The sequence below is a fragment of the Cupressus sempervirens genome, chromosome 2 (assembly GCF_028749045.1).
Source record: "Cupressus sempervirens isolate cs-2001-9-10 chromosome 2, ASM2874904v1, whole genome shotgun sequence".
Classification (NCBI taxonomy): domain Eukaryota; kingdom Viridiplantae; phylum Streptophyta; class Pinopsida; order Cupressales; family Cupressaceae; genus Cupressus; species Cupressus sempervirens.
In genome coordinates, this window is record NC_143119.1 from 43,669,814 (window position 1) to 43,693,278 (window position 23,465).

The following is a 23,465-nucleotide window of genomic DNA, read 5'->3' on the forward strand; positions in this document are numbered from 1 at the left end:
TAGATGCTTTTTTTATTACTTATTATATATTGCAGCTGTAGCAACATCATGTCTTAGCTCAAGAGGAGTGGATCTGGGCCTAAATCTAACCCTGATGCAAACCCTATTGTAATATCAAGGGATAAGGCTTGGAAACATGTCATCCCTAGCCACAAAAAGGAGTTGTTACATAATGGCACTGTATGTTAACATATTATTGGGGAGGCATTAATAGTTTGAAATATCACCTTCAAAATAAACTGAGGTGTGATGCTAAACAATGCAAAGCAGCACCCCAAGATTGAAATATCTCTTTTAGAGGCATCTCAAGAGAAAAAAGAATTAAGAAAAAAGAAACACAAAGAAATAGCATACTTAGCTAATCAGGGGTCTTCAACTTATCGTTCTCCTGATCCATCTACTACTATTGTTGCTACTTCTATGGGTGTGAGCACTAGGCGTCAGGTTTGTAAGCAAAAATCCACTAGATTCTATCTTTCTTCTACGCACAACTCTAGGTGCACATCCATTGCTTAAGGCCATGGGTTGAAGTAAGGAGAAGCATGAGCAAGGAAAAAAGGAACTTGGAGAATTCTATCTTTACAACCACCTTCCATTTAATGTAGTAATTTATTATTTTAAATTTTAATTTCCATGTCTTACTTCTCTTGCTATCAAGACTCAAGAATATGCTTATTTTGTTTATTTAATTTGATTTAAAATTTATTAGTAATATAATAATAACTTAATAAGTATAATTATTTGTTTACTTAATTGTTTTAAGTCTCCTTATTGGAAAATTGTGATAGATGTTACAGTTTGTGGTCCAGGGTTGAAAACCCCTAATAACGAGGAGTTAAAAGGTCATATTTTTAACCCGATAGGTGGATGATGTAAAAGTTTGAAATTGAGGAGTAGTGTGAGGTGTGGAGGATGAAAGATTGCATCATCATGACCAATAGTTGGACTGATAGAAGAAATAGAACATTACCAAATCTTCTTGTCTTCTCATCAAGCAATTGTAGATATTCAAACTTGTACTTAGAAAGTTAGAAGTTAGTAGTAGTACTATAGTACTCACTAGTAGTCAAGTATTGATTAAGTTTTTAACCCATAAGACTTACGTTATGAATCATGATTGATCATTGTAGTAAATTGCTTTATTTTTTTTCAAGTTCCATAGTGTTTTTGAAATCAATTGATGCCTTAGGGACAACAAAAAGAGTAGAGTATCTTTGTGAGGTAATGAAGTGTCAAAGGAGGTGGATGAGGAGAATGTGGTGCAAATAGTCTTAGAAAATGCAAAAAATTATGTTACTGCAGGTAAATTTCTTACGAAGAGGCGCCGCCACTTGTTTTGGACCCCTTGTGTTGCTCATTGCATTGACCTCGTGTTGGAGAATCTTGGTAAATTTCCTTTGATAAAAACATGTGTAGAGCAAGGAAGGAATATTTGTAAATTAATATCTAATCATACTTGGGTCCTCAACCTTATGACACAATACACAAAGAAAAAAGAGTTGTCTCGTTCAAGGGTCACTAGATTTGCAAAAGAAAATTATCACGTTGCAATCCTTGCTTAAGTTAAAGGTCGGTTTGAAAGGCATGTTTCTATGTAAGGAGTGGATAAGATCATCATATGAAAAGACCAATGCAGGGGTTGAGAGAGTTGATCAGGTTTTTTATGAAAGTGGCTTTTGGCAACCATCCAAGGAGATTGTGGAGGTAATTTTCCTTCTTGTCCTCATTTCCATTTCATTTCATCATTTTTGTTAAACATTTTCTTATGTTCATTGTTCATTTTTAAAAGAAAAACATAAAATTTAAAGCTTAATGTTTCACCTATAACAATGATTACAGTTCATAGAGCCTCTTATTGTTCTCCTATGTATTGTTGATGGAGAGAAGCTCTTAATGAAATACATTTATTGAGGTCATAGATAGGGTGAAAGAGACCATTCAAGCTTTTATGTAGGGAATTGAGATAAACATGGTCCCATATGGGTTTTCATTGATAGGCGATGGCACAATCTACCATACATGCCTATACATGCAGCTATCCACTTCCTTAACCATGCTTTCCAATTCAACCCAAGTTTCAAGGTTGATGATGAGGTGTGGAGTGGGCTCTATGATGTTATAGAGAAAATGCCAACCGATGAAACAGTTATAATCTGTAAGATATAAATGTATAAGAAAGTACAAGGAGACTTATTTGCACTAGGGCTATACAAAAAAAATTGAAAAAAACTGATTCCTAGCAAAAATCTATTATTCTAAATTGTAATTTCTAATTTTATTACCACTTCAGATTGTTAAAGTTAAAGATATAGTATTGATTTAAAATTTTATTGTTTTAGATGCATGGTGGAAGATGTTTAAACTAAGGTGCCAAATCTACAAATTATAGTAATTTGTATCTTGAGTCATCCATCTAGTGCTTCAAGAAGAGAATGCAATTAGAGTTTTTTTGTGCATATACACTCCAAGAAGTGCAACAGATTGGTAGTGAAGAAGTTGAATGATCTTGTGTTTGATCACTACAGCCTTCACCTTCACCAAAAACAAATCTGGGGCACTAACACATCACCTATGGTAGTAGAGAAGGTTGGTCCACAAGTAGGTTGAAATGCTAAGATTGATGATCTTGTCTTCAATGATGAAGACTTGGAGTGAGTAGATCAAATGGATCAAGAGGCAGATGTAGTAGGGCTGGTAATGGAGGAGGCTAAAGCATGACGAAACGCAGAGCACGACCTTGAAGTTGAGAGTGATGTATCCAACATTGATGATGAGGATTATGAGAATGACAATGACAATGAGGAGGATGAGCATGTCATTGAGGTTCAACCTCAAACATAAGGAGAGATGATGGCTTTAGAGTCTTCTATGACCTATCTTATGCGTACTTGTAGGACATAGGTTACTATGAGACTTTATTTTAATATATGTTTTGAGCTTTAGATTCCATGAATTTCATACTTTATGAATGTTGTAGACATTTGATAGTGACACTATATTTCTATTATGTTATTTAGTTTAACATTAACTAATTTCCTTCAAAAATTTGCAGTTATACTTCTGTGATCTATGCAAAGTTGTGTATGGGTGCAAAATAGCTTCTATTTATCTCAATTATTGTGCATTAGATGTTAATTAACTAAATGATACATGAAAAAACTATAAATTGTCTAAAATATTTGAATTTCTTGGGTTTTTCGATTGGCCAAATTAGAGTCAGAGCTTAATCTCGTCTAGCCGAGTATGAGGCTTGTAACACTGATGCAAACATTACAAATACAGTTATAGATATTTAATATGAAATTATGAGGAAATGTATTTTGAATGTAATTTTGTGAATAATGCATTTGGAGAAAAAGGGTATTGTTCACTTACTATCTGTAAAACATGGTATTGTGACTTTATATCCTCTGGAAGCCACCTATCCAAAATAGCCCTCCCTTTCTTAGTCGCTACAACCAAATTTTCCTTTAAACTTTCTTGAACTCCTCCACCTGCAAGCATGTATCAAAGGACAAGTTAGAACATAGAATACACAAGTATTACTGCCATCGTTCACAATAATTTCTCAAAAAAATATTGCAATATTTCCCTTTGTTATTAGTTCCCTATAAGATAATATCAACTCAAACTAGGAGGATTATGTCATAAATGTAAGTGGTATTTCCAAGGAAAGGATAATGATTAGTGAAAATACTCATTCAAATCAAAACTATTAAGAACGAAAACAAATATAATGATATGCTCTAAACACATAACAGTTCATACCAACCTAGCTAACAAAGCATTTAACAAAGGAAATCAAAGAGATTTTTCTTTAAGCTCAATATGACAACTAGGGAAGTATATAGTTGCAACGAAAGCTAATCTAATGAAAAAGTAAGATTATTGTTAACCAAAATTAAAATCAGTGACTTGCATGGCATCATTTATAGAGAAATTATTATAGTGATAATATAATTATGCCCAAACTGTAAATGTTGAAAAATGGATCCATATACCTAATAAATTGTTTGATTTATATGAATGAAGCTCCTTGCTATCTACTTATTCATATATTTGTGACAAGTTTATTAATGATCAAATTAAAGATTATTTAAATTTAATTATAAATTTGGGTGCACCTTCATCATTCATCAACATCCACAAAGGCCATAAAAGCACTATGTGTTGTTTTGTGATAATCACCCACCCCTAAACCATGTGAATTTCAACATGTAAACAATGTAACAATAGTCCATTGAAAAGTTAAAAATAGATATTTAAATCTTGTTCAAGTCACTAAATGAATCATGTATATTATATATTAAATATTCAACAATTTAACAAGCATGTCGACAAAAATCTAAAGTTCAAATCCTATGTCATACGGTTCCAATTCGAGTTCAAGTTCAACGACGATTGAGTTCGAATCAATTTTGACAAGGGGGGAATTTGAAAAAAATGTCATCATCAAAATTGCCTTATATTATTTTGTTTTTTATATTATACAAAATAAATTATAATTATTAAAAATAAAATAATGTTATTGTAAACTTAAGCTATTTAATTAAGTTATAATAAATTATATATTTGAATTGATTAAATTTTAGATATTAATAATAGATTAAATATTTTGCTTCCAAAAATTGTGTTCCATATTTTGTAATAATTCCATATAAGCATGAAGCCTAATGAAGGAGGATTGGATAAATTCAAAATCCCTCTCAAAACCCTTACAACACTTCTCAAAGAAATTCAAAACAACTTCAAAATACACACAACTTCCCACATCAACAACTGAATCTGAAATACACTTTTAAATTAGCCTCAAAGGACTGAGTATAGCGTGAAATCCTCTTTTAGAATCTGAAGTTTACATCCATTATGCATTCATACATTCAAGATTCTAATGTGCTCATAGGCAGTACCAAATTGCAAGCAAAAACTGTTGAAATAAGTTGTAACCTAAAGAAACATACACAAACAAAGTCTCAAACTATTTGCTGCTCCAGACATGCAAAAATCGAGAAAAATACCTTGTATCCAACCTCAAGAAACCAATTCCCAACTCGGTTCAATCTCTCCTTTCTCTTCTCCACAAATTGACAAACTAGCCAAGCTAGAAAGTCAATGAAAAGCAATCTTCCCTGGCTCCCCAATGGCAATAGATTTCATTTTTTTTATATCTCACAAGATGGAATGACCATCTACTGTAGATTCCCTCTAAAAAATTGATAAAAATCAAAATATTTATTTCTTTTTTCCTTGTGCATTATTCCATTTTGTGTCCTCAACCCAAAAGTTACAAATCTTCACCAAAATAGAAAAATCAACTCTACAAAGTTACAAGAATATTTTTTAAATGCATTACTTATACAAGTTTCCGATGTTCATATGCTTTTTTCAACCACCAGCCATTTTATAGATCACTTCTTAAAAATGGAAAAATTTAACAATTTTCTACTTTGTAAAGAAACATGACATTACATGTAAAGAAACATTAGAAGTTTGTCAAAGTTTGAGCCAAAGAAAGGTTTGCTTTTGTTTTGCTTGCTTGTTTTGGTTTCCTTTTTTTTAAGAGAGTTGAAGAATCCTACTCAAGAATACAAGTGCATCCACATCCTTTCACCTTTCATCTATTCATGTTATTACACATCACATCCATCTTCCTACATATGCAATTACATCCTTTGAACTCGATTACGTGTACCTCAGGTAATTACTACATATAATTACCACATATAATTATGTCTAGAGAACCCGATTTTGGTAAAAGGTCACACTTTTAAACATCAAAGTCTTCATTTGAACACATCCATATGCATCCCAACTTGCATTCTTGTCCATGCCCACAAAAACCCATCTTCGTCCACATGCAATCCACCCTCTAGAATATGATTTTGGCCCTTTTCGCTCAAATACATATGCTTTCCAATTCATTTCCAGACATCATATGTGTTACATGAGTATCTAATCAATACTCAGAACACCTTGTTCATTCATAGACCCGTCATCCACACTCAAAATCTCAAATCTTTAATAGATTCAATCTAATTGAAACAATCATGTTGCAGCAAGTAAAGATATGCCAAAATTACTACAAAGAATAAAGGTATCTAGTAAAGAAGGCAGGCTTTAAATCAAAAGAAGTAGTAATTCATTTGGTCTCCATTTTTTGATGGTTCTCCAAGAACCTGAGTTCGTGCAAGAATGTGCCAAGCACTTTGCTTAAAAAACCAAAAAACAACGAGTTAAAGGTGCTAATGGAAAGTTGTTTTGAGTTTACATCCAGACATCATCGAGAAAGTTTTAAAAGTGTCGGAGACTCCAAAATGTGTCAATCTACAAAGGAGAATTCACAACAACTCGAACAAGAAAAAGCTTGATCACATTAAGTTTTCAAATGACAACTAGAAACTCATCAAAGAGAATGCAACGATGAAAAATACATGAATCCCCAATCTTGTGATCATCATGAAGAACAAGGCTTTTGTTGATATTCTACAGGATTGATTCATTCATAATCAATAGCTTCAATATTTTCTTCAAGTTTTTTCCAACTTTGTAGTTGCAAAAGATGAATTGCATGTAATTCGATTGCATGTCCTCATGAGATGTAATCCAATCATTCTTCTCACCTAGTTTTACTGGGTCAAAGTGGTTGAGTTGCTGGCACTTTTTCCTCCTTTCTCTCACTTCTTTTACTATTAGAGAAGTGTCTCTCTCATTGTAAAAATTATCTTTTGTTGTATGCAACAAAGCTTTGATGAACTTGTGCAAACATAACTTTGATTGTGCAATTCCAACTTAGAAGAAAAGTGAATAAAAGAAGCAATTAGATTTGAAGCTTTGACTGGAAGCAATTGTGATAGAGAAAATTAGAAGTTTTGACTATAATGTGTGTTTATTATCTTTGATTTATGTTATTATGTGTGTTCAACAATAGAGCATAGTAGTTAAGAAGTAATCAGAGCCAAAGCTTTGAATGGGAGTGATTGTGGTGATACATAGACTAGAAGCTTCAACTGTAGCTTGTATTACCATCTTAAATTCCTGAAAAATAGATAGAATTCACTTAGATCTGGAAATCTTTACACCCCAATGGTAGAGGTTTTTCTTATAGAATAGATTAAAACTATAAATAAGTTATGTAATAGAAATCATCTACTTCTAGAAGTCTTTGCGCCTCGATGGTAGTGATTTTTTTAATACATTAGACAAACAGGACTTAGAGCCAAACCAGTACACTTTTAATTAGCCTTTGAGTTGGTGTTGGTTTATTGGTATCACCATTTTTAGCTATTAGATAGAAGTGTAGTTTAAAGATCTAATCTTGCTCATTACTCACTCTACAGATAAGGGGATTCTTTCTTGAAGGTTAAGAGGAAAAAATATTAGTAACATCTCTTACAAAAATCTCTCAACTTCTTGCTTCCCTTGAATTTATCAAAGTAACGGTGAGAAGGGAGAGCCTTCCCTTTAAGGTAGGAGAGACTTTGTCTCATATGTTTTGGCTGGTCTACCTATTTTGCGATTAAATTTAAACAAACTTTCGGTTGCAAAATATCCACCCAACAGTACTTTAAGGTCTTTCTTGGCACTCTATAGTTGATAGTATTGATACATAAGATTTCCACCATGTATGGGTACTAACAAATTAAACTCTAATTAGCTAATCAAAGTGCGTAAGTGTAGATTCATCAACTAATTAGCCGATACAATATTATATGGGAGACTTTGGACTATGGCATGATATCTCATACTAGAACAAAATATGCTGGAAAATTTATGGCGCTAAAAAACAAATAAATTGGGGAAGAGTCTAATTGTTTGTCAAGCAATCTTGGATACTATGAGGGTTTGCAATACAAGACAAACACTAGCACAAAGAATCTAGTTGAGAACGTCGTTGATTTGGAGAAGAGTAATGACTAAAGTTTGGTAGAGGGAAAATAGTTTGGATTGCATGAGCATGGCTATCGAAAAACACATTGCACAAACTTCATTGATAGCATCCACAGGACAGTAGTGGGAATTCCAATTACTAAACATTACGGTTGATCATGGTCATCGTGATCGTGGGCTAACTTCTCAAAGAATGTCTGCAGGAAATCCACCATGTTGCCTCTTCCTTTATTCATTCGTTTGAGAATACGACAAAGCTTTGACAAATTTTTCTAGAGTTATCACTTTCAGAAACCAATTGTCACGATATTTGACATATTGTCAAACGCTAGAAACAAATTGATTGTGTATCGGATAAACTCAATATTTAGCAGAGTTTTGTCGAGAATGTGATGAAAAGAATCCAATGGAAAAATGGTATCATAAAAGTAATGTCTAGGACTTTGGTATCTAATGGAGATCGCGGGATATTACTGATTTGCAAGTGCCTCCCGCTAATTGGATAGTAAATAAGCCGACTTATGTTCAAGATTACCAAAAATTATTTAGGCGGAGTTTAAACGTTTTTGGGTCATTCGGTCTCAGTGTGACACTAAGGAAAATTATAGAGTATATTACTTTTCTTACCTCTACAGAGGGATGCATTCAATTACCAAACTAGTTGGGTTAGGCTCTTTCCCTTGATTCAACTAAATAGAACAAATTCTTCTGGGCTGGTAACACATCGATCTATCTCTCTATCTAGGATGAGGCATTTTGAAGCGGCACAATCTTGCTATTAAAATGCTTTCAATGAATCGAAGTCTATGTAAAAAATTAGTAAGCGAGAACTTTGAATACAAGGTAAAAATGAATCACTTGGAAGAAGCAGCAAAACCTCAAGCTGCACAACAAAAGGAAGACCTTTAGGAAGGGATTTGTTCCAACATAAATGCTCTTTGATTTTTTATTCAAATGGCTATTCCTTCATGGCACTCTTTAACAAGAAATGAACAATCCAAAAATAGAAAATTAAATAGATCAACCTGGAATCTGAAAGGTCATTTGACAATCATTTTTGCATCTTTTAAAAGGTGTCAGGGTAAACTTTAACAAACTCCATTCCAAAAAAAAGATATAAATTATTGGAGAATCTTTCATTATTTTGAAAAACTAGATTATTTTTATCGATGAATTTGTCAATTTTTTTAATTTTAAATATTATTTACAGTGGCGATTATTTTGGAATCATAATTTTTGAGTAGAAAATATTAGTGAATCTCAATAATAATAGGAAGTTCACTAATCATCATGGAATATTACAAATCAAAATTGAACATGTTTTAACTCATGGAAATTATGAGGATAATTAAATTATAATTTAAATCAATAGTGAAAACTAAAAATAGGTAATATATCCCTAAAGTAACTAATAATTATGATAATTATTGGTGAATTAATTCTAATTTCTTTGATAATATATAATATTTAGGTGAATCAAATCTAATCATGTATCGAATATTGTGGTAAATCTTTGAGTTTAAATTTTTTTAATAAAATAAATTATTCAGCGATTTTAAATATTTTAAAACTAAACTTAATAAAAATGTAGCGATTTATGTTGCATTATATCTTAAATTATTAGCCAAATTACTAGCAATTTTTTTTTGAAATTCACAAAATTACAAATATTCACCACTAAAAAACACCCTAAAAGGAATGCAATCACCGAGAAGAGTTGTTTTGCCACAAAATTTCTCTGATTTTTACATCTAGATGGCCATTCTTGCATACTTTATAGCTATTTTTTCTAGGAAATGAAGAGTCGCAAATGAAAAATTAAAATAATTCATGGACTTTAAATATATCTTCATAGGCAATCCCCAAGAAGGTTGCGGGAATCTTTCATGACAACAATATTTAAGTTTTCCAAAAAATTTACAATCTTCAAATGTCAATCCATTCAACAAAGTTTTTTAGGGTAAGGCCTTATCGAAAAAATTTCCATGTCCTTCCAGCATATTGTACACATCCTAAACTTTTATACATTTTCTAAGAGAGTCATTTCAAGCTACAATCTTGACAATATGCCCCCCAAAATTTGACCTAATGATCATTAGGTATTCTATACCAACATCATCCTAAATTCTAACTAGATCGTCAGCTTCATCCACCCCTTTATCATCTCATTCCAAATTCTACTTTCTACTACATGCCCCTACCTTGTGTCAAAACCTTAAAGCACCACAAATAAGATTTCTCAAAACAAAAGTATTCTTCAGATAGGATCATTTTCCATGTATTAACTCCTTCAAACCATTGGATGGCTTAAACATCACAAACATACTATAGCTTAGCTTAATTCCTAAGCTAAAAATGTTGTGTTGTAGGTTGTTGCCTAACATTTATTTGCAATGTTATGAATACAATGGGTTACCAAAAAAATTGACAAAAAGTGAATAATAAAGATTGAACCATCTTAAAATGTCAAACTTTCATATTCTATTTACAATTCTTAAACAACTTTCTTTCCAATTGTACACATCCTCTCAAAACAAAATGCATAAGCATCTTTTGTTGCACATTTTTTTCAGTTCCAATTCTTTCATTAGAGGCATATTGATATGTTTTGGACAATGGAATCTCATATTAACAAGTTGATTATGAAGGGTATTGCAAAATCAAACATTATTATTATTAAAATCCATATATTTTTTTAAAAGATTCTATATCAAATATGAAAACTCTAATTTTAAAAAAAAATTAATCACAAATGTTTTGAATACAAAATTCAAAGAAAAAATGCACAATTAAGTACAATAATCATAGTTCACATGAACAAAGATGAAATTTGATAATGATTGAGTATAATTGAATATTATTAGGTAGAAAAAATTAGTTTCTAATAAAGAGGCATCCAACTCATCTATCACAGAGAAAGCGCTAAATATAATCTCGATGAATCATTTCTCTAAATGAAAAGGTCATCTACAATTTAATCACTTATTGCGTCTCAAAAAATTGTCACTAATACCATCTAATATATCATTTAAATTACATATTACTATTGACTTAACTATTGCACATCCTTTTGGTGCAAGTGCTAGTAGATATTAATATAGATATAGTCATGTGAGATTATTTAGTATAAATATATATATTATGTCCATTGGGGGTTTGATGTTGTAATACCCCGCCTGCAGATCCTTGGAACAAGGATTCAATACAAGTCAAGATTTTTAAATTTTTTTATATAAGTATGGATGTACAAAACACTCAACATACAAGGATCACAAAGATTGCAATAGAAGACTTAACCACAATCCTGCCCACTAGCAAATCTCCAAATGCTACTACCAACCTAACACACTCAAACAAAGAAAAGAATACCAAAGACGACAACAAAAAAAAACATCTTAGATATGTCGAAGCATGGGAAATTAAGTAAACCCAAAGGGTACTTAAAACACCAAATTGCTTTCTCCGAAAACCAGTGGAGGTGCCCCTTGTTTTTTGCATGAGAAAGTGCTCCTCTATGGGAGGATGTACAACAAGCCATGAAAGGATCTTCTCTTTCACATGAGGACTTGCTTGGCCCAACAACCAAAACACCCCAAACTAGTGTTGGGTTTCATGCGAGGATGCACTATAAGCCACACAAGGAAACCCAACACACCATGCGACCATTTGCATTCTTGCGCGACAAAATGCAATTTTGCAAGAGGATACAAAATAGAAAGCCAAAAAAACATGAAAGAAAAAGTTAGAAAGAAGATTTCATCCATACTAGGGAGTACTGGATCCATGTAGATCGAGGAATGAACACTCGAGTGCATAAACAACAAGATGCCATGAAACAAGAAAGAGGAACATCTATCCATCTAAACCATAACAACATATAAAAGAACATGCGGAAAGAAACATTGCAATTAACATACATTATTCATAAACCTATTGTGAGGTTTTCACACCATCGCCCCAAAATTTTGGGGACCCCCCCCCTTTTTTTTAATTGCCTCGGCAAATTTTGGATTGCCCAAAATTTTCGAGTTTTGAAAATTTCATGCCTTGGCACCTTCAGGAAAAATGTGTTGAGGCTTAGCTTATTTTCACCCGACTCTGCTTGATTTTCCAAAGGAACTAATTTCATCTTTAGACCGAACAAAATTTTAAAGAGCAATATTTGGCAGGATAAAATTGCAAATTTGTACTTAGATGTTTTCTTTTGAAAATTTGGATATAAATGCATAAATTTAAAAAATCTTTCAAAAGAAAAAATTTTGCTAGACTTAAGTTTTGGAAAATCTCAAATTTTTCTTTGGTGAGAATTTTAATTTTGTTGAAATGGGGCTAAATTGCAAAAAATCAATTTTTGGTTCTAGATGCAATTTTATTTTATTTTTATTGGCATAGCAAAATCGATTTAGAGAGAAATTGCAAAAAATTGGCTTTAATAGATTAAAATTGCCTTGAAAGCTTTTTGCCTTTAACGAAATTGGTAATTTAATGTTGGAAAAAATGGCTTTTCGTTAGCTAAAATCCAAATTTAATGACGTATTAATTGCTAAACCCTCATTAAATGGAAATATTTAACACCCTCAAGGCATTATTTAATTTATTTTTGCAATTTGGAGCTAAATGGCAATTTAAAAGTGCAATTTTCCTTTTGGAAAAATTAAATTTTGAGCTAGGTATTTAATTACGAGCCATGACTTTGATTTAATTTTTGTTTTTTTTTTTTTTTTTGTCTCCTCCAGAACCAAGTCAGCTAGCTTAGAGGAAGTAAGAAATTGGGTATAAGAGGAGGCCTCTCTCCCATTTCTTCCTCACACTTCATTTCTCCTCTCCATGCTTTGGCAAATTTCTCCTAAGGAGCAAATTTTTGGTGTTTGAAGATTAAGTTTCAAGGCAGATTTTCTCATTGCTTTGGAGAATTTCTCTTGGGAGCAGATTTTTTAGTACTTGGTGATTTTGTGGAAGGCAGTTTTCTTGCATTTGTTGGGCGATTTTGCTTGCTTTTAGCCATTTTTGGTGCTTGGCGATTTCTCAAGAGGGCAGTTTTTTGCAGTATTTGGTGATTTTTTCTCCTTTAGTGGGTTGCAATTTGTGCCCTAGGTGATATTTGTGGGAAAATTGGAGACTTCCCATGCTTGGACAAAGTGATTTGAGGGTGGAACTTTCCACTCTTAGCATTTTTTTAAGGCAGATCTGATTTATGTGACATGGGAAATTTATGAGAAGGTCTAATTTTTTTCTCCATTTGGGACTGCATTCTTTATATCAGACTTAAGTGATTTTGTTGGGTGAAGGGATGCATATGGAAGTTTGATTTTTTCTTTGTGGGTAAGTGTTGGATAGCTTTAAAGGTTTAAATTTCTGATTTGCAAAGGGATTTGAAGTTCTCGAGGTCTTGTCCTAGGTTCTAAAAAGTCACTGTAAGATTATTGGTTAAGGAGAATTTTCATCATCTAGAGTTGCAAGGGGTCCTTAAGCAGACATCCTTCTTTCATTCTAGTTTAAGGATTTCTCCTCTTGGTTCTACTTGCCCAAAACACTAAGAAAGACAAAGAGGATATGATGCCCAAAACTCCCTTCTTTTCGAAAATGAAGAGTATAACCGACACCACTATCAGTACAGTGGACATGATACGGATGAGGGACAGACTAAAGGAAGGACAATCTCCCTTAGAAAAGAGGATGTCAACGAGATAGATTTTGGATTGAGGTTGGATGAGTTGGGAAAGGTTGCCATCAGGGAGAAGCATTTGGGCACCCTTTCCTCTCTCAGTGGTTTTATTGGATTTGCAAAGGAATATGAGAAGGATCACGAAAGGATACTACAAGCAGCAAGCAGCATGGCGAAGCAATGGAAACTCAAGGCGAAGCACACACCTTGTCCTCCTATGGAAGAAGTTAATGAGAGGCTAGCTAAGTTCATTGCCTTAGCTAAGAAAATGAAAGAAAAGGGAAGACTTATATTAGAAGATCATTTGATGTAAGCCTGAGTCGCAATTTCCCTTTCTTCTAGAATAGGACAAGTGTCTATTTCTGATTGGCCACCATTTTGGTGCTTTCTCATTGGTTGCCACTTTTTGGCACTTTTTTCATTGGTCCATTGATGAGGTGGCACCTTCTCATTGGCTGATGGGGTGGCAACCCTAATTAGGGTTTTGAGGATCCAATCTGGACCATTCATCTTGTTTTAATCTCCACCATCCATTGCATTTTTGGCCCCTATATAAGGCCATTTACTCTCATTTGTAAATTTTTGGAGAAATTGTTGCAAAGATAATACCAAAATTGCTCTCTTTTTCATTGTTGTGATTTGCATGTTGATTAAGAACATTGGGTGTTATTGCATGTTTTCTACTTCCACTTAGTTAGATTTCCTTTCAAGTTGTTAAAGTTGGTTTCATTTCAAGTTGCTAAGTAGGAGTGAAGTAGATGGATAGTTGTATGGTAGCATTGGTAAATGTTTGATAGGGATCAATACTAGGCCACTAGCATCCTAGCGGCTAGTTGGGAAGCTTTGTGTGGTAAGCTAGTTTATTATTCCTTCAAATCATTGCATCTGTGGAAGTGAGGCCGCTAGTCAGCTCTCATTAGGTTCAATCCCCGTCCATTTACTAACCTTCCATTCATAGGAGTGGGAGTAGAATAGTGAGTAGCTGGGTAGTCGAAGTTTAGGGAAAGAAGTTAGAGTAGGTCGAGTATTAGAACACATCCATTCACCTTCCAACACCATCACTTTCCCATCAACATCACCATTGGCAGACACATCCTCCATCATCATTACCATCAACATTATCTACCACTCACACATTTCACAAACTAAGCCACCATCACCTTCATCCCACCAAAGTCAAAGTCATCTTTGAAAGAATAGCGTAAGGCTGCCTACGTGATTATCAACAAATCACATCGATAAAACTGAGCGAGTATCCACAAGAGTAAGGAACATTGGAGTTATTCTCATATCCCATGAGCAATAACTTTTCAAGAAAGGAATTGTATATTTGATACTCCGTATCAAATGTTCAATTGCTAATATGTTATGTAATCATGGAACAACATCATGATACCACATCGATCCTGGTTATTACTGGTGCAAACCTCAGTGAACCATCTAACACATCAATCTCATAATCAGCCATAAGCATAATCAAAGCAACTGATATAGAAACATAAATCCAATCACCTCAAGGGTGTAGACCACTCATGGTCCCAATCACAATCCCTCACCAAGCAAGATCATCAAGATCACATCCATCATGATGACTTACAGAAATCAAATGGGAGAGGCACTACAGATGTGATCTCTGATAGAGATTCCAAATATTGTATAAGAGGTTTATATGATGGTATGTATTCTAATAGGTTGAATTCTTGAATTGTTAAAAGAACTATGGAATTCTTCTGCTCGATGCATATAATATAAAATTGTTCCCTCCCCTATTCCAAATGGTGTGTTTAATAATGGTATGTTGTACAGAACATTGATTGCAACACTTGTTTGATGATCTCTACATTAACCCAAGGCAAAAAGGCTACCGCCCAATCTAGATGTATTCCTTTTTGTTTATTTGTCTATGTATATATGTTGTGATGTCCACAAAAGATATCCACATTTATCAACTCAATATGAATCTTATCGTGTAAGCTTGAGATTTGTATATAAAAGAATGAATGTGGCGGATGATCTCTCATAATTCATTTTACCCTAATTCTATTGTTTCCAAGTCAATGAATTGTAAACATCAATCCAATTATGTGCTTAAAGGTGATTGCTGGTAGTTACAGCCGAGTTGAAGACACCACCAATGGTACACGTGTCTTGGGTAAGGTTATTATGGATTGAAGGTCTAATCTATGTGCAAAGGAAAAATGTTGAAGTTAAAAGAGTTAATAATTTGCATAAAAATCTCTAGCCTCCAAGCATATGTTCCCTTAATTATTTCGTGTTTGATAATTATATGATTTCTTCGCCCATGTCCTTTCATTCACAGTCTCTAATTGTATTATATATTATTATGTGGTTAATTTAGTTATTATTATTATTATTATTTTATTCTTGAAATATTATTATTCCTTATATTATTATTATTATTATTTTAATATTATTATCAATCATTACTAAACCTCCTTCTATAAAGTTTGAGATTGATTTAAAATGATATATATTGAAGTCTATAAATTTAATTTATCGTTGTAATTATTATTATTATATTTTCTTATTTTATTTATTTTTTTATTTAATCTTATATTTAAACTCTATTATCAATTAAATCCATTTCAGGAAAGGGGATAATCTTCTCTTCAAATCAGCCTTCTCTCACAATCAATAATTAAAATGATATATTTTAAAGTCTATAATATTATTTTATTGTTGTATTTATTATTATTATTTTTATATTTTATCATTTTACTTATTTGTTTGTTTAATCTTATATTTAAACTCTATTATCAATAAAATTCATTTCAAAAAATGGGAAATCACAACCTTCTCTTCGAATCAACTTCTCTTTGTAAGAAATGTTCATTTTGCTGATGTGTTTTCTTGCCAACTCATGCAAGCCCTTCATATGTTCAGACAAGTCCTTAGCATTTGCATTCTTCTTCACACTTTTGTCAATCTGTTTTGAATCTGAAATACCCACAGCATTGCTACCATAAACAATCTGAAATGGAGATTTATCTATACTCCTATTGACTGAGTTGTTGTAGGAAAACTCAACTTGTGGTAGTACAAAATCCCACATCTTTGGCTTGTCAGGAACCAAGCACCTCACCAAATTTCTCAAGTTTCCACTTCCCACATATGTTTGGTCATTTGTTTGAGGTTGGTGAGCTGAGAAAAACTTCAAATCAGGCTCGAGCTTCTTCCATAAGGTCCTCCAGAAGTAGTCCACAAACTTGGTATCTTTATCAAAAAAACATTTTTTAGAAGTCCATTAAATCTCACTTCCATAAAGAATAAATCTGTGCCAATCACCCCATCATTAGTTTTATTACAAGGAAAAAAATGTGCCATTTTTTAGAAACTTTCAACCACAACAAATATTGAGTCATGTCTTATTTGTATTCTAGGCAAACCAAGTACAAAATCCATGCTTATGTGTTTCCATGGTCTTCTTGGTATTGGAAGTGGCTAATATAAATAGGTGTTTTGACTTACACCCTTTGCAGCTGGGCATAAGCTACAACTCTAAACATATATTCTCACCTCTTGCTGCATTTGTGGCCAATAGTACTTCTCACCTACTAAAGACAATGTTTTATCCATGCCAAAATAGGCTTCCAAGCCATTGGTAGCACCTTGTAACTTTAAATGATGTCTAATAATATTGAAACTAACTTAGATAGTTCATTTAATTTTTTAACTAAAATACTTATTTTGTCTTTTCATTTTCTATGTGGAGGTTAGAAATTAACCATTGATTCAACATGGTAGATTCAAATAATGAGGGGCCACTAGAACCATGCCCTTCTGGATTTATAGGCACCCATCCTAAAGCCGCTAAACATAAGACATGGAGGTATGCCTATGAATGAGTAGAGCTTGGGAAGCTGATTTGCTAATGTCTAAGAAAGTAATTTCTGGGAACATTATCTGCCTCAAAAACCACCTTGCAAGCATTAACATGATACTATGAAATATGATAAAACCACAAAAGAGATAAGAAGATTTGTTAATGCCATAATTACATAAGGGGTAGAGAAAAAATTGCAAAGGGGGAGAGAAAAATTAGCTATGAGGGCATCCATAGCTAAATCTCAAGGTGTTTCAATTGACATTGAAGAAGAAGAAGAGGCAGTTCAAAGCATAGTGGCCTCTTGTCATGTTAATATACTTATGGTCCAAGATTACTGAGAGGAGGGGTGAATCAATAATCTATCAAATTCAAACTTTAACAAATCTTATCAACAAAGATCAACCAAAACTAGATCTAAACTCTTAAGCGTTGATCTCATGCATCTAATGTAAACTTGTAAAACTAAAGTAAGATAGCTTATAACATTCACACAAGTAACACAAAGACACCAATATTTTTCACATGGAAACCCTTGGTCAAAGGGAAAAAAACATAATGAGAATTAGTACCCATAAATATTTGCACTCATCTGAAATGAGCCTTGTTAAAACATAGCCCTACTAGGAGCTTACAAAAATGGCAGACCCTATTAAGAGTCATCTGATTGAGGTATTTTCCTATAGCTTTATTAGACACTTTACCCTGTTAGGAGTAACCTCATAGGAGGATTTCTAACTCAAGCTAATGATCAACCCGATTAATGGAATTAATCTTTAGACCTATTAGGATCCTACTCACCTTGTTAAGAGTGACCCAATTAAGGGATTTAGACTTGAGAATCTGTTAGGATTCAACAAGGAAACTGATCTGGGGATAACTTTTCTCAATTTCTTATGCAAATCCAATTCAACTCAACATCTACTTTTGTTTGGAGGAATTCAACTACTAGCTTGACCACACACACCATCCACAAAAATCACACTTGCAACTACAAGATTATGTCATATAAATACACATTTAAATTTGTAGGTCAGCGGCCACCTTGACGAAAATGTTTTACACTTGAATTTCACCTGAGTCCAACCAAAACATATCACCAAGCCCTAATCCATCATTTACTAGATGCTCTCGATCACCAATTGGAGCAGCACGTTGATTCAACAAAAAAAAATTGTCCTTCTGCACTTTTCCTAATGAACATGCATGACTTCAAGAAATTCAATCACAAAAACCAATTTATAACCAATTCAGCATAACCCATTAGTGTCATTGATAAGTCCTAATATTTTCACCCAACCAAACTCAGTGAAAGGAACTGGAAATTTCAAGTAACATTGAACCACTCATAGGTAGTAGGATTTTCCTATGAAACTGAGTGGATCTCTGAGTTATAGGCCGACTCCTTGGGATAATCACCTAAGCTCATGCAACTAAAATGAATTAAAAACTTGGTAGGAAAAGGGAGAAATATGTAGAAATAAACCTAAAACTGAACTTTATATATTAGGTGATGCACCAAAAGCTTACGAATACTAAGGACATAATTGTTAACAACACAGTCAAAACATTCCCTATTGATCAACACTTAAATACTATACTAACTTGCATTAATATTTCATAACAAGGTCTTGATAATGAGAGTTAAGGAACATGAAAAAATTCACAAAATAGTCTCAAAATAGAAGACATAAAGTACAACTTGCAAGTAAAAGCACAAACTGCAACTAGGTGATAATCGAGACAGAGTGATAAGGAATCCTGAAAACTCACTTAACACTTAATCAATCAAATAGTACTCACACAGTAATAGAAAGGATTAAGGCTAGATTAGAAAAATATCACTAAAATACTCAATACAAGTATCAAATATCCTCTAAAAACCAATTACGAAAAATACAGAAAAATGCTTTAAGACACAAAACTGTCAACAAAATCCCTCTACATAATCAGATCTCCCCTTACAATAATAGTCCAAGAGATTAATTAACAATCCTCTTGGGTTGAATCCATGAAACAAGGCTCCAAAAAAGGAGTCAAATCTTATCAAAAATGATGACTTACTACCCCATAACCTCACTAAGTCATAAGGGAACCTATGACTCATTCCTAACTGCCCTTAATGTTCTCCAACAAATCATAAAGACCCTCAAGATGCCTAGTCAAAGTCAAAATTTGACCCTACACTTAGCTCCTACAATCCCTCCTCATGATTTAAAATGATTTGGAATACAAAGTCTTCACCTCATATTTCTCCTCCTTTCCCTATTTAAACACCTATCAATTTTATCATAAGTACTAATCCCAATTAAAAGAATAAGTCATAAGAAAGAATTAACACATATAATAAAAATATAAAATAGCTTATAAAAGCACTATTGTATATTTTTATTTCACATATGATATGCCTTCATGATAGGTGTTAATAACACTTAAGTCAAATCCCATAACCCCTGACCATATAGAAGGAAAATATATTGGGAAATAGAATCCCATCAAATGCATTGAATCTCAAATTTTATACAATATGATGAAGGGCATTATCTCTTCATCTGATTACCCTAAGATCATTCATTTCATCCTTCATTTACTGTGAACATTCTAGAGAGAACACAATGAGAAAAATGTAGGGTTTCAACTCCATTTGAAGCCACCATGAGGTCTATTTGATCCATTTCATGCTGTCGTTTTCTGTGTTGGAAGCTTCTGTAGCTTAGGGCCGTCATGACAGGAAATTTGGATTTGTCAATCCTCATGTGCTGGCACGTTTTCTTGCTATGACTGGAGTTGCAGTCACCATATTTTTTTTGTTTCTGTTTGAAGATGAAGGTATTGTTATTATTCATCTACCATGATGGAATGGAGGCTTTTAACACTCAACTTCTTTACTTATGCTGACTATTTGGAAACTTTTGATATCAAAGCCATCATTTTTTGTCTCCTGGCACGATTTCTTGTAAGTATATAGCATACCATAGTTGTATCTATTTAAAATGAAGATGAAGCCCTTTCTTGTTGTTGTATCTTCATGGGATTTCATTTCCTTCAATTGCATCTTCTTGTGGGTTTTTTGTGTTATTGAAAACATGAATATCGAAACCTTTCCTGGGTTTTTTTAATTTTTTGCAATTTGTTGTTGGCATCATCTGGAAGGATTCGAATTTTTGCAGTTTTCTTGCAATTACTCCAAATTGTATAAGTAAGAAAAATGCTTCTTTTATGTTTGCTGGACATTCCATGTTATTCTTCATTAGGAGGCTTTGATGTGAATTGTGATTCTGGGCACATTTTTTGTTTGATTTGAGCCCATCATTGAAAGTTTTACTCCACCTTCTTGCCTTTTTAGATATGGAGTTGGCTTCACGCCTGGAGGTAGTCTGAAAAACAGTTTTATTTGCAAAGGTTTTTTAAAACATATTACTGTAAAGATCCTTGCTAAAATACTGCTAAACTTACCAAGGCTGCAGTAAGGAATTTTTGTCAAGCACTTAGCATGCAATCTGTACTATACTGTTGTAGAACAAAACTGAATATGTTCTATGAAAATTCCATCAAACACTTGGCATGTAATCAACTAAACTACTGATAGTAAATAACTGATTGAAAATTTCTTAATGTCGAACCCACACAAAACAATGATGTTGAACAATACCAATGGATATGCATTCAATATAGATGTCACTTACCTCAAAGAATTTGCAATTAATTTGACACTTGAAACTATTACAAATATGAAACACTAAGAGTCCTTATTGAATGGACTGATTATGATTTCACAGTAGGCTTTGACTGAATACAAATGACTGAATTATTGCAAAATCATTACACAATGACTGAACTTTTAAACCCTTATATCTGAATATAAAATTTGCAATTTTTTAAACCAAATGCAATTAAAATGGAACTTGATTACTACCAAAAATGCTATGGTCGAATACTGAAACTAGAACAACAATGCTGCGCCTAAAAAACTGCTCCAGATTAGACCCTATACAGCCAGCAGGTACAGTCATACCTATGCAGACTTTATGGCCCTTGGAAAAAATAATTGCTAGAGTGTTAGATGCCAAAAATGCCAAGTAAAAGGGCACCTAGGGTGGTAGAATGACCTCCCAAAATTGTAAAATCAGACTCCTAGCCAGTTGGAAGTTATGAGCAAAAATGTCTTCCGTTGTTGCATAACAGGACCTGTCAAAAACACCTCAGAAATGCCCTAATTTATATCAAAGAACTGATCCTTTTGATGTATTAATAAGCACTAGTCTTCTTGCAACAAAAACCTTCAAACCCTCAATCAAATCTCTGTTCAAACTAAATATACCAATGAAGATCAACATGAAATGGCTAAGTACCACTTCCAATGTGCAACCCTTCAGAAGGTCTTTCACTTCCTCAGTTATGCAATCTCTTGAGAGGTATCATTCTCAAGGATTATGCCAAATATTTGCAGACTATCAAGCTCCACAAATGCTCAAAGAAGATGTAGTTGAGTTATCAAATCTCGCATATGCAAATGAGACGCCAAGCCCTCTATTTATTCACTTTTCTAAGAAGTTACTAAGAACTTCTAGAAGCATTCATTATAAAATCTCATTATAATGCACTTTTATAATTAAATAACTTTATAAAATAAAAAGTGCAACTTAACTTAGAATTATAACATGTAGGCCCCATATAAATAAAATAATATCTCCAAGAGCATTATAAGCCATCCAATCACCAAATAAATGCCAAAATGACTCTCTCATCAATCCCATCTGCCTACGAGAGTTTGTAATAGGAAAATCCACAAACAATGCTATTTCATACTAAAGAGGGGACATTACAATTACTTTAACTCCTGCTATTCATAAAATCTTCCATCCTTTGCTTGATAGCATGACATTTATTTGCCTTTTCTACTTCTAAGAATCATGATTCCTCATTCTAGGGTTGGCATATTGTAATATGACATGATTTTATCTTTTAATCTTACTACCATAGCTGCACATTTGTTGGGTATCTATGTTATCTATCTCTGAACTTTCACTCCAGTTGTAACTGTCACTTACTACTGTTGGAATTTGTTACAATTTCTGAGCATTTTTTGGATATTAAAGCCTCCATTACTAATCTTTTCTATGAATTCCATTGATATTATACCGTCTATTTTTACTTTGTATTTTTGTTTGGCACTTGACACCCGCACCATATTTGTTAACTTATATCATGGCTAATGAAATGCTAGCTGGAAATCACAAGCTATAAGTTTTTTTATTCATACATTCCATGGTATTTGATAGAAAAACCATCGTGCTTAAATGAATTCACCCTTTTTTTGCTATATTGGATAAGTATTTTGCACATTTCTTGTTGGATATTCTAGCCATGAGTTGTAAACCACCATGTATGAAAGAAAGCTTGCTGATTTCCTTTTATAGGGTTAAACACTTGATTCTTGTAGATGAGTTTTCCATGTGATTTTTATGCATACAGGTTATTACATATTCTATAAAATATTTCCTCTTTGACTTTTGTTGTCATTTTGCAATGTGATAATAAAAGGTTTCATGCATGATGTGACGCAGTACAAGGCAGGAGAATCCCCAAAGGAGATGTCCTAGCCCCCAGATATATAACCACACAAAAAAAACACAACAGCAAAAAAAAACAATAATGCAAGATCTGATACCAAATTACAACAATTCATTCATAAAATATAACTGATTACATGCAGTATGCCCAGCTGTAAGGCCTTCCGAGTTAGGGCCAAATACATACAGCAATTACAAAATCAGTTCTACAGATCCAACATACAGCCAATCTCAACTAGTCCAAATACACAATTGGATAAGAACACCAAGAAGAATCCACACTTGTACCCTCAAGTCCACCAAGAGATCTCTAGTTCCTAAGCCGCAACTCTAGCTCTTCCCCAAATTCACATCTATCCTACATTCCATCCCAACTCCCCCCCCATCACTAAAAGACTCCACAATACCCCTACTTATACCAATCTAAGCCAAAAATTGGCTTAGAACACAAATTAAATACACATACATAAATTAAATACCACAAGTCAGCCTGCAA

The 23,465-nt window shown here is 33.2% G+C and overlaps 1 pseudogene; it reads right to left on the bottom strand.

Moving 5' to 3' along the window:
- LOC149570981 (poly [ADP-ribose] polymerase 2-like) overlaps positions 1-23,465 on the bottom strand; it is a 94,152-nt pseudogene that overhangs the window by 41,682 nt on the left and 29,005 nt on the right.